General features: G+C 36.9%; 1 pseudogene; it reads left to right on the plus strand.

Annotated features, from left to right (window-relative positions):
* The first annotated feature begins 5,366 nt into the window (after positions 1-5,366).
* LOC138939219 (uncharacterized) lies at positions 5,367-8,368 on the plus strand (annotated as a pseudogene).
* Positions 8,369-13,800: the final 5,432 nt, after the last annotated feature.

Below are 13,800 nucleotides of genomic sequence, written 5' to 3' on the forward strand. Positions count from 1 at the left end.
TGATCGCGTACGCGTGTATCGTCTTGTACGAATGGTTTCTCGCAAATGTGACATTGTGTCGCGCTATGAAAATTTTCACATTCATCAGATGTTAAATTTACCATGGGGACATTAGCTGATAAAATACTTTTTACACGCAGTGCTAAATTTTTAAGTTCTTCGACGAACCATGATATGCAATCGATATCGCGACGGGAATGATACGCGGATAACAAATTATCGTACGAACAATGTACATAATATGCTATGCTAAATACTTTGTGATGTTGGTAGTTTCTCTTTTCCTCCGTCTTCTCTAAAACGCACTCCAGATTGGCGTATACGATGAAAGGAAGCCGTTCTTTCCGATTATAATTGTTGAACGCGAGCCACTTGTCCTTATCGCTCGGTAATCGGATAGCACACTCGTTCATCTCTCGACAGTCTACCGTACGTGATAACTTGTCGTTCGAGCCAAAGTAGTGCGAACACTTTGTTCAAAGATTTCTGTAATATAATTTATTAAATATATACGTACCGATCGCAGATATATTTCTTGTGTTCTTTTTTGCTCAATTGCGAGCTCACGAGGCGGGATAGATTCTTGATCCACGCGAAATGTCCACGCCGCCCGGTAGCGGCCAAAATATTATGGTGACGCGAATGCGGTCATCTCAACGTACTTGCGATAAGAAAACAAAATCGGCTCAGCAAGTCAATCGATGGCGATTAATCCTCTAACTAGACAGAGCCCCACTTTTTGCCTCAGCGTAGTACTTGCGTGTGCGCACTAGACTGCAACGTGCTTATCAGTCATTGGCCCGCGTATCGCGCCTCATTGTCGCGCTTCTAGCGGGGTGGCACTCCTATTGATCCTGTATCGAACAGGATCTACCTCGCTCTCTTCCTGTGCAACTACTGTGGCCTGAGGCAGATCTCTCCGTGTATGAGCCGATACCTCCGAAAAAACGTGTGCAGAACTTTCAAGAAGGAAGAGATCGCAAGCTGGTAAGATAGCTCTTGTTTTTCTATAAAATCACGAACTCTCTTGTCGTGTCTCTGCTAGCTCTGGGACCTCGTCTACTGCATTTTCGTGTTTGCCGGCAGTGCGGCCGCCATTAGTGAATTTGATGATTCTCGGCGACATTATCGCCGTTAGAAATTATTTCGAGTGAGCGGAACGACCGGTCTCTAGCGAGATAAGCAACCGAGATTACAGAATTAGCTAGTATAGAATAAGTGATTGTGTTCGGCCTCTCGGAAATACTGGGACCGCGTGAGACGCAGGCAAATCCTTGATGCGTTTGTGTTGTACATTTTCGCGTGTGCGTGTGTATTTATCTCGTGAAGCATTATGTCGTATTGTGTGTGTCGCGTCATTGTGGTTGCGTTCCGTAATTCACTGCCAGTACTGAAAATCTATAATATACGTAAAGTGAACTATAGATTTTTTCAGTACTGATAGTGAATTACTGAACACAGCCCGTGTAGTTCATGCGGTTAGTTCATATGTCGCATTGGCGGAAAATTTCGCGTTCATTGTTCTGTCGCGGATGTTGCGACTGTAGAGTGGCGTAGGATATCAATGTGATCGGGAAAACTGTCGCGTCCGTGATTTCGATCTATTAATTTCTCGATTCCTGGGTCTAGTCTGTCGAAATTATTTTTGCATAGAACATTTGCTTTTAAAATAAAATATTTTAAGAAAATAATAAAAAGTTTAATGTGTTAAAAAAATCAATTTTATTAAATTATCATTAAAATTATTGAATTATTGATTTATATGTATATTGATTATCATAGATTATATATATATATTGATTATTGGATGTATATTTTAGAAAATGAAAATCTACTTAATATAGTAGATCTTTTATAATCGATTGAATGAGAAACTTTGATTAAAGCTGATTATAATTTCTTTTATTTTTTTATAACAATGTTTCTGTAATTTAATTTTAAAATTTGTTTAAATTTTTCTAATATAAGTAGCATGACAATTTGTATAAGGAATTTTGTGAATGATATTGGATTGATTCAAAATATGAGTTTTTATCTTTTTAGTAGGAAGAAAAGATTTTAAATTATGATTATTTTTATGAATGATAATCTCTTTTAAAAAATTTAATTTATAATCTAAATTTCTAATAAAATTTATAACTTATGTTGTTAATTTAAATGAAATATATTTTTCTTTAATACAGTAATCTTAATAATTTTTTAATTATAATCTTTTAATATATATTTAGATAGTCACCAACCCGCTCGGCAAGCGTGGTGACTTAATGCCAACTCCTTCCATACATGAAATGTCGGATTTTAAAACAAAACTACCCCAGGCGAGAAGAGCGCGAAGCTCAGAATCTTGTACTGATTCGTCAGTCTGCCTCAAGGATTCTGGGGGAGGCACAAATTCGATGACAAAGAAAACAACGAATAACCTAAAGAAGAAACTTCTGTCTGCGACATACAACATTCGCACCATGCGATTGGATGACCACCTCGTGGGACTGGAACAAGAGCTGGAACAGATCAAATGGAACATTCTGGGGATCTGCGAAACACGCTTAAAGGGAGAAACCACAACAGTGCTCAGATCAGGACATCTGCTATTCCAGAACAACACAAACGCTAACTCACACATCGGGGGAGTGGCAATTATGGTTCACAGGGATCTAAAGCACCTGGTCAGCAAAACATGCGCCATCTCAGAGAGGGTGATCTATATCACGATCAAATTAAATGACCGATACACCCTGCAGGTCCAAGCCTATGCACCGACCAGCGTCGCTGAAAACGAAGACGCCGAGCAGTTCTACGAAGACGTAACAACGCGAAGAGCGCGGAGAAGGCCAGGTTTGTTGTCGTGATGGGAGACTTCAATGCAAAGATAGGTCACAAGGCAACGACAGACCCAGCGAACATAGGACCATTCGGCCTAGGTACCAGGAACGAACGAGGTCAGATGCTACTGGACTACCTGAGCACAGAAGGTCTGTTCTGCATGAACACCTATTTCAAGAAACCACTCCAAAAGAAGTGAATATGGAAAAGCCCGAACGGCAGGGTGAAAAATGAGATCGACTACATTCTCACCAACAACAGAGGGATCTGCATTGACGTCAATGTCCTCAACCGATTTAGTACTGGCAGCGACCACAGGCTGGTAAGAGCGAAGATCAGTATCGACACTAAGCTGGAGAGGCACAAACTAATAAAGAGCTATGTCTATCCAACTTCGACAAAACTAGAGCAAAGGCAATTCGAATTTCAGGAAACCATCCGGACGAAGGTAGAACCAATGGAAACCCTACGACGCATGGACTTGGACGAACTGTCTGCGAAGATCACCAGCAGCGTTCAAGTGGCGACGAAAAGAGTATGTACCCGAGCCAAGCCAAGAGACAATAAATTGAGTGCTAATACCATGGCCCTCTTAGAGGAGCGACGACGAACAGACAGGGACGCGGATGGATACGAAGCTCTCAACAAGACCATACGGAAAGAAATCCGAAAAGATCTGAGAAACCATAACACCCAACTGGTTCAATCGCCGACAATACCAACATGCGAGTCCTGCGATCTAGGATGGCCCGGGGGAAAATACAAATTTCAAAGATGAAAAACGAGCAGGGAGAAATCGTCACAAAAAAACGGACATAATAGAAATCGTCGAGAACTTCTACCGCAAACTGTACAGCACGTCAGTTCCAAAGCCGGACCGCATAGCGAATGAGAAGAGGCGGAACATCTTAAATGTGGGCTCTGAGGAGATACTAGAAATTGATAGAAATGAGCTGCGAGCTGCGTTGAAGAAGATGAAGAACAAAAAGGCACCCGGAGAAGACAGAGTGACGAGCGAAATGCTTAAGATAGGAGGAGAACCGCTGGAAGAGGCATTGCTCGTCCTCTTGAACAAATGCATGCGGGAGCAACAGATTCCAAGTGCGTGGAGGAATGCTGAAGTTATCCTGCTGTTCAAGAAGGGCGACTGCGCGAGTGTGGAAAACTACCGACCGATCAGCTTACTATCCACCTTCTACAAGCTGTTAACGAGAATAGTCACAGACCGCTTAACCAACAAATTCGACTTTTATCAGCCAGTCGAACAGGCGGGGTTTCGAAGAGGCTATAGCACGATAGACCACCTCCAAGTCATGCACATGCTAATCGAGAAGGCAACAGAATACAACATTCCTCTTCATCTTGCCTTCATAGATTATCAAAAGGCGTTTGACTCCATCGAGATATGGGCAATACTGGCGGCAATGGATAAGGCGAGAATCGATTCTCGATACTCTAACTTTATCCAACACATCTACGCCAGTGCAACACTCTGGGTCAAACTGGAGGACGACATGGTGACGGAGAAGATCCCGGTTGGAAGAGGCGTTCGCCAAGGAGACACGATATCTCCCAAGCTATTCACCTTGGCACTGGAGGACATCTTTAAGAATCTATCCTGGGAGAAAAAGGGCATCAATATCGACGGCACCTATCTAAACCACCTGAGATTCGCTGACGACATCGTACTGATAAGCAGCGACCCAGAGGAGCTGAAGGATATGCTGGAGCAACTCCACGAAGTATCAGCAAAGGTTGGTTTAAGGATGAACCTTCAAAAGACAAAGATCTTGAGCCCGGACGCTCTCCAGATCTCGGTTGAGAATCATAACCTGGAAGTTGTAAAGCACTATATCTATCTTGGTCACAGCATCAAACTGGGCAAAGAAAACCAGACCATCGAAATAACCAGAAGGATAGGACTAACATGGGCAGCGTTTGAGAAACTCGGCTTCATCCTCAGGGACCCAGCTATGCCCATCAACCTGAAACGGAAAGTGTAGAATCCTGCGTACCGAATATCGGTAACAACATATGACCTGGAAACCACCGCACTTACGCAAAAAAGTGCCAGGAGACTAAGGACAAGCCAAAGAGTCATAGAAAGGGCAATGCTGGGGATCAGTCTCAGAGACAGAGTGCGCAACGTGGAGATCATAGAACGCACTGAGATCACAGACGTAATGGCGCGGATTGCTAGCCTGAAGTGGCGATGGGCAGGACACGTGGCAAGACAGGACGGCGCAAGGTGGCCGAAAAGGATCGTCCAGTGGAGACCCCGGACAACAAGGTGGAGTGTAGGAAAACCGCAGTGGAGGTGGATGGATGACATCAAGAGGATTGGGGGGGAAAAATTGGCTACAAACAGCGTCAAACAGAGCGACATGGAAAGAATTGGAAGAGGCCTACATCCAGGAGTGGATGGGGACAGGCTGAGAAATGAATGAAATGAATCTTTTAATTATTTTTAAGGGGATAAAAGATAAAAGGGTTAATCTAAAAAACGAGACAATGTATTAATGGAAAAAGTATAAAATACTTAAATGCCCTGGCTTGTGGTTAAATTTAATTTGGAAAATACTGTTGAAGCTGTACCAAAAAACTGATATTTTGAAAAAACCTCGACCTGTTACTGGCCATCAGATGCCTGCAGTAGCTTTACCATTGAAGAAAGGATAAAAAATCAGCACTCTCCGGATCGTTCATTATGGAAAACATATCCTGCTGTAATCTTGGGGCAATATGGTAGCTTTGTTTGTTGATGATATAGGAATATGAGAATACGCAACAAGTCCCACTCTTTCTGTCTTATTTTTCCTTTTCCCAATTTTATCTTTTCTTTATATTTTGCAACTCTTTTTCCCGACTGTATTCTCATTTTTTTCTCTTCATTTACTTTTTCAATATATATTTTCTGGTGTACAAGCTGCGAACTCTGATATCCATTTAATATACTCATATATATTTTATATTGTATATAGCTAAAATTTATAAACATTTATTATTACATGAGTATAGAATTTTTTTAATATATGTGATTTTGTATGCATAATTCATTACATAATTATGACTTGTTACAAATGTTTTGGATTAGATGATTTAAAAATTGCCAAGAAAAAGCCTAATAAAGCTAAAACTACTAATGAGCTTTCTTCGCATAATGAAGATATTCATATTAAAAAGAAACACATACGAAAAAAGCAAAGATATAATAAAAGTCAAAATAAACGATTTTCAGATACTGATGATACATCATTAGATGATAACTCGAATGATGGAAATATTTATCCCGCCACATCTTTTCTAAATTCAGGAAAATCGGTAAATGGTAAATATTATCTATGAATGAAGGTCACAACTGAACTGTTTATGTATATAATATACATGGTTTCTTTAATTTGACAGACATTCATCAGGTGATTACTGTGCACGAACATAAAAGTACAAAGAAAAATTAAAATAGTGAGTATAATTGTGAGAAATAGTAGTTCTAAAAAGTTGTTGGCTAATATGTGGTGGCAACAAATTGTTAAGAAATGTTTTATATGTAAATTATAATATACTATATGATTTTATTTTTTATAGATGTTAGGGATTCTCTACGTCAACTACACATTCAATGGTGAGCGAGAATGCTTTTTTAAAATATCAGTCGTTTAATTCAAGTGAGTAAATTATGTTTATATAATAATGTTATTCCTTCATGTAAATAGAAATATTCATTTTATAAATATTTCTATTTACATATATATTTGTGTTAAGTGTTAGCACATTATTGTTGATTCTTAAATTTCAGAATATCATGAGGAGAAGTATTGAAGGAAATAAACTTACTACATCTAAAAGTTAATAATATGTTGGATAGTATGAACATTATCATTAAAAATACGAAAGTAAACACCGAAACTCTCGTAATAATAATCGGTAATAATAGATCGGAAGTTTTAAAAATCATACATTTCTTTCCAATGACGGAAGAATCGTTAATTGAGGTGGAAGATTGGATTAACGTATCAATGGATAATAAAGTAGCATTGGTATGAATAGACTTTCTATCTCAATTTTTATAATAACGACTAAATATGTACTAAAATTTAATGTTGATCTCTCTATAATAGCCTTCATTTAAAAAACTTTTTATATTTTAGACCAATGCTCAGTATTAGATTAAATCATCGTTAAAATTTTCTTTGCTATAGATAATTTTTATTTCTTTAAATAATCAAATATCAAAAATTCTTTTATTAATGTATGTACATTATACAGAGTATTTTAAAAGTGGAGGTCAATCGCTCAGAGAACCTAAAAATAGGAACAAGGTTGGTATGAACATAGATCCGGAAATGCATTGATTTTGGGATGATGGCATTTTTATGTTGAAATTTCAAATTGCTTTGCTTTGGAATTATTTTTGTCAAAATTGAGAAAAGAGATGGTTTTTACAAATTTTGACTTTAATTATATTCTAAAACTTATAAATTATAAAAATCATCTTTTTTTTCAATTTTGACAAAAAATTTTAAAATAATGGCTATTTAAAATTTCAACATAAAAATAGCGTTATCCCAAAATCAACGCAATTCCGGATCTATGTTTATAATAACTTTTTTCTTGTTTTTGGATTCCCAATCATCTACCGAGCAATTGACCTCCACTTTTGAAACACTCTGTTATGTAATCTATTATATATATATACATATTATATATGTTATGATAATATATTTTTAATAATATTATTAAGACGGTTTGGCAGAAAGTATCCCAGTTTTATATTTTTACGTAGGGACACTCTTAAGGCACAGCGTTAGGGTCTCCGCACAATCGAAAATATAAGGAACAGAGAAGAGATCAATAGATATTAGCGATTAGGGCCGGTAGTACTTCATAGTTCGTTCATTCTATTCAGCCAATGAAATGATCGTGTAACATTTTCATATAAGAATGGACTATGAATATCGGCCCTTATCTCTAATATCTGTTCTTTCTGTTTTTTATATTTTTGATTGTGCGGGGGCCTTAACACGCGCGATCGGCGACTCGGCCGTCAAGCTTTGAACGGTAGTGGAGGGATTGAAGGTGTCGCCTCAGATATCGGCCCGAAAAGGGCATCTAATTCCGAACACTGTTTTAGACTGAAGAGCTGAGTCGTATAGGAGGAACCAACTTAAAGAAGTTGATTAAAAGAATAATGTATAGAATATTACTAAACGAAGTCGGAATTCTATACTCTTGGAAAGGTGCAAAAAAGAAAAAAGCATTCCAAAATTTAAGTATTGCGGCTGTTATTTTAGGTAAAAATCATAAGTTAAATAGAAATTGTGAATAATCCCATAAATTAAAAATTCTTATTTTATGAAAGTATACATTATTTATTTTTTTATAATTTTCAGATGTTGTTCGTAAAACCCTTAAATTTCAAAGCGCCACTGAACTCCAGGCAATAAACCACATAAAATCTTGACTCGCCAGAAGTAAGGATCGATACATTAATGCACAGAAAAAGATTAACCAAGTTCAACCCAACACTCATGACAAAGACACATAGCCATTTGCACTGGTAAAATAGTGTGCTTATATTGAACGTATGTGTAAATTTTATTCTTTTTTGAACAGACTGATAGTCTAGTCTCGACTTAGCAGTATTACTGTTTCTATATGTATTGTTATTACATATCTAAAATTGTTTTAATGTAATCTAAGTTTTTCAATTTTTAGTAATTATTATTAAATCTTTTATATAAAACATTGAACTACAAAATATAGTTTTTTTAAAGTTTGGATAACAAGTTTTATATTCAATGGGTGTGCAGGGAATTAGCCATCATTTATAGTAATTGTGATTATTAAAAGCTTACAGTATTTTTTTAGTATATATGTTCGATATTTCGAATGAAAATGAATGAAAAAAAGAGTTTCCGAGAAAAACGTTCTAGATATATTTTTAAAAAAGTAAAGCAATCTATAGCAATTATTAACGATACTTATCAATTTCATGTTCAAAATTTAACGGTTGAGAATATAAATTAATGAAACCAATCGTTACAGCTACTCAAATAATAAAGTTGATTATAATTCTGATACCGAGAACATTGGTTCGAGTTATTTAGACATTGATAACTTGACGTTCAACAAACAACCCACCCATAGTTCTGATAGCATAATTAGAGATACAAGTTTGTGTTTGGATCATGTCGAAAATAGTGAGCAGTTATCTTCAAAAATTGCTAAATGGACTGTGGAAAACAATATTAGTTTATCTGCACTGAAAGAGCTGCTTACTATTCTGCGCGAAGATCCTTCTTATTGCATCAACAATTTACCAGCAGATCCTCGCACTCTTTTAAAAACACCTAACAAATCATATGATAAAAAATTGGGATCTGGTTTATTTCATTATTTCGGGATAGTTGAAACATTAAATTCTTTATGTATTACTCTTAATATAAATGTAACATCCAGCACAGAGTTTTTTCTTGCAGTTAATATTGATGGGCTACCTTTGAGTAAAAGTTCTGCAAGTTCGTTTTGGCCTATTTTGTGTTCCGTCAAATCAATCGAAGCCCTTAAAAATAAAGTTTTTGTAGTAGCTCTCTATCATGGAAATGAAAAACCGAGTCCCAATTATTTTTTACTTGATTTTGTTAATAAATGTGCACAGTTAACAACAAATAGTATATTAATCAAGACTGTTATATGCAAATTTAAAATTGAAATGTTAATCTGTGATACACCTGCAAAATCATTTGTTCTATCACTTAAAAGTCATTCAGGCTACTTTTCCTGCACGAAGTGCAATCAAGAAGGAGAAATGATTAACAATGTTATTTGTTTTATTGAAACGGAAAATCTTGTAAAAAGAACAAATGATTCTTTTAGGAATAAACTTCACCCAGAACATCACGTTGATGAAACTCTTTTCATTAACATTCCAGGCTTTAATATTATTGATAATGTGCCCTTAGACTATATGCATAATCTTTTGTTAGGCGGAACTAAGAGATTGCTATGCAGTAGACGCTATGGGTGGATATTTGGTAAACCTCCTCACAAATTGCGTGCAAAGGATGTTAATGATATTACTAACTTGCTTTTTAAACTAAGAAAATATATGCCTTGTGAATTTTCAAGGAAAACTCGATCTATAGTAGAATGTAAGCGAAATAAAGCAATTGAATTGAGATTTTTTTTACTATATACAGGCCCAATAATCTTAAGGCAAGTACTGCCTTCTAAGATTTACAATAATTTTATTACACTCAGCTTGGCGAGTACTATCTTAATTAGTAATTATTATTCAAAATATGAATATTTTATTTCTTGCGCTTACGAGCTCATGAAGCATTTTATTACTAATTCTATTCAAATCTATGTCCAGATTTCATTTCACATAATATACATAGTTTTTTGCACTTAAGCGATTGTGTGAGATTATTTGGTTCGCTAGATAATTTTAGTGCTTTTCCATTTGAAAATTTTATGCAAAAGCTAAAAAAAAATGGTTCGTGAAACTTCCCAATTGTTGCAACAAGTTGTTCGTCGAATCATTGAAGAGAATAATATTTTAAGACCTACTAAGAATACTGATAATAATTTATCTACAGAATTGTTAATGGAACATTCTGTGATGGCCCTTTAATAAATACTTGTAATCCTCCTCAGTACAAAAAACTTAAAACTACCAAATATTGTTTAAATATTAACCGAATTGCTGACCGATTTGTAGAGTTGAAAAATAAAACAATAATTGAAATAAAAAATTTTGTTATGTAATTCATCTTTCTTTGACATATAGTATATAAAAAAAAAATAATGATTTACTTGAAATGTGGTCTATTGATGACATAAATAGGAAATTAATAGTTCTACTATTTAGAGGTCGATGTGTTTCTTTTCCACTATTACATTTATAAGCAAAGTTGACAATTATTTAAAAAATTTTTTAAATATAATTGTTAATTTAATTTCATATAATTAAGAATTACATTTTAATTTGTAATTAAATTTAATTATATTTGCAACAGTGTTTTAAATAAAAACTGAACATTTTTTTCAACGTTTTCAATAAAGTCAATTAAAGTAGTATTAATGAATCTTTATTAATATAAAGAACATTGTAAAAAAAAACACTATATTTTCAGTTCAACTTCTAGCGTTTTTGTATAATGTGTGCTTTTATGAGTACTTATAATTAAAGCGTTCCGTTCAAAAACTTGCTTCATGCATTTTTTATAAAAAATTAATTAAACATGCATTTTGTTTAAATTGTAATAAGCCGCTTTCGCGAGGCGGTGACGGATAACTCGGTCGGGATCCGGGGCTCGTGAAAGGGGTATCGAGAGACGAACGAAAATGGTGTTAGGTAAAATATAATTTATTGCGTATAAATGTGTTTGTACAGCGTGAGTGTATGTGTATAAACGATGTATGTGTGTGTGGGCGTGTGTAGTTGTCTGCGTGTGAGACGATAGGCGAGTGAGTGCGTGCGCGAATGTATAATATATGTGTATAATAAATTAGCAGAGTATCGAAAGTATATATGTTATGCAAATGGCGGTATGTGTGTGACAATAATGCAAGCGCGTGCGTGTGAGATGCGGAACGGATAGCGGTGCGGTGCATCCAGGGTTGCCACCTCCACATGTAAGCTTGTCTGGAGATCGGCAAGCAAAAAAAAAAAAAAACTAACGCAATGTGTTACCAACTTATTTATTTGTACTCTATAACTTTTTATATTGCACAAACTTTATATATTTTTTATATTATATCATACATTATTTTATCACAGTACATACACTTAAATCTCATCTTCCCAGATTGCACTAACCAAATTCGGAAATAAAAATATCGGCTCACCAGCTCGACAATGGAGGAGATAACACAAGCGTGAACCGTGTATGTACATGTAAAGCGCAGCGCGCTCTGCTCATCACATGTACACGATTCACGTTTGTGTTATCTCCTCCACTGTCAAATCGGTGAGCCGGGACCTGATCACTGTACAATTTTCAATAGTTGCCGATCGACAATGCTGGAAATAATACGAAAAGTGCCCGCGCTTATTCTTATTACACATTCGCCGCTATCATATATAATATTCATTATAACTCAATCCTGAACAGCGAGAAAAGGGAAACTGTTTAAAAATATTAAATACTTCAGCGGCCTGGAGATTTTCTCCTTCAGCTGGAGATCTGGAGATTTTCTCCTTCATCTGGAGACTCCAGGCCAAAACTGAAGAGGTGGCATCCCTGGGTGCATCCAATGCAATGCACGTATGCGCGGCGCGGAGCGATATCGGCGGTTCGATATAATATCGATTACGGATCGCGGGTCGTGATTTCGGCAGATGCCGCTAGTTATCGGGCGGTAATTTCGGTGGGCCGGTGGGCGGTCCTTTGACGCGCCTGTATTGATTCTCGTACATCGATCGGTGTCGCGGCAGGATATAGATCCTCCCTCCGAGCGGGACTTAGCGCGCCGTATTAAATTAATGGCGAGTCCGATCGCGTAAATGGTGGTCGCGGAATTACTGTCGGTGCGCGTATAGCGCGTTATAGTTTTCTCCGGGATGGTCTTTCCCATGGAATTCAGGAGTGCAACGGTTGACGGGAACACCCGTCAATGGCAGGGAACTCCCTACCACTGGACGATCGCCGTTGCACGTAGGTGGTCGGATTTATTTGAGGTGCCGAGAATTCTCGGCGGAGGTTGAGTACGCCCAACCCCGTTTTCCTCTCTTGTGTTAGGCTGGACGGATCGCTCTCGGAGATGCCGCAAACTCTCGGCGGAGGCTAGGTACTCCCAACCCCGTTTTCTCTCTCTTTGAGCGGTTATAGGATCGTTCTGGATTCCAGGCGTCTTACAGACTCTGGCAGTTGCGGAAGATCTGGTCTCGACGTCTCGAGATGTAAAACGTGCCCTATTTATACCGCTTTTCGGCGGGTGCGCGTGCGTAATATGCCTTAATGTTTTAAGGCATATTGTTTAACGGTGAACCGCCGCGCGCGACTCGGGTGGTTTCGGGAACCGGTTACGGTTATCCGAGCGCGGCAACGGGTAAACACGCGTCTTAACGGCGGTTACAAATCGGAACGTTTCTTATTCTCTTAAAAATGGGCGCTCGGCGCCTCCGCATTATGCCCGACCGGTGTTTGTCGGGCGGCGGACTTCCGGCGGATCGACGGCCGGGTAACGGTGGAGGGATGCATCGTTACACAATTAATACAATTGCTTCTGTTATTTTTTGTATTATTACAGTTTTTTAATGATATAACATATACAATCTATTGCATGCTTTGCTTAACAGTGTATGTATTGTGTGTGTACTTTGTTATATATATACTAACCCAGATAGCAAAATGCTAGCAGCATGCGCGCAGATTGGCAGCAAATTTAATCAGAATTCCATGCCAAAACCATAGCCATCTGTGACCACATTAAGCTCAGGTTTTGTCGACAGAGCCTGCTGACAGGCAATGTGAGCAGATTGGCAACAGAAACCACGCAGAGCCTGCGCGCAATATGACGGCAGATTGACAGCAGAAATCGAGCAATTTCTAGACATTTATATAAAATGGTACATTTAAATGGATTTAAACATTTAAAGGGTCTCGAGTCCAAGTAGCAAAATGACAGTAAATTTTGGTCACAAAATAACCAATTAGAGTTAATCCTAAAGTTAGGTCTCATAAGATTCAAAAATGACGTCAATAGTTGATATGTCACATTCACGGGATGCCATTTTCTGACGTTTGTATTAATAACATAAATTTATAATATTAATAATATGTATTAATGTAATACATATATGAAAATTTGAATAATTAATTTATGAAATTAAATCAAAATTAAAATATTTTATTTATATGGAAGTTAATTTCTATTTTATATCTTAAATAGATATAATAACGAACGATTTTCACTTATTTGGATAATTTCTTTCCAAATAAGTGAAAATCGTATATTTATCTGTCTGAT

Source organism: Polyergus mexicanus, unplaced genomic scaffold, assembly GCF_030449975.1.
Source record: "Polyergus mexicanus isolate NDT 795.1 unplaced genomic scaffold, iyPolMexi1.0 SCAF_14, whole genome shotgun sequence".
In the NCBI taxonomy this organism is placed as follows: Eukaryota; Metazoa; Arthropoda; class Insecta; order Hymenoptera; family Formicidae; genus Polyergus; species Polyergus mexicanus.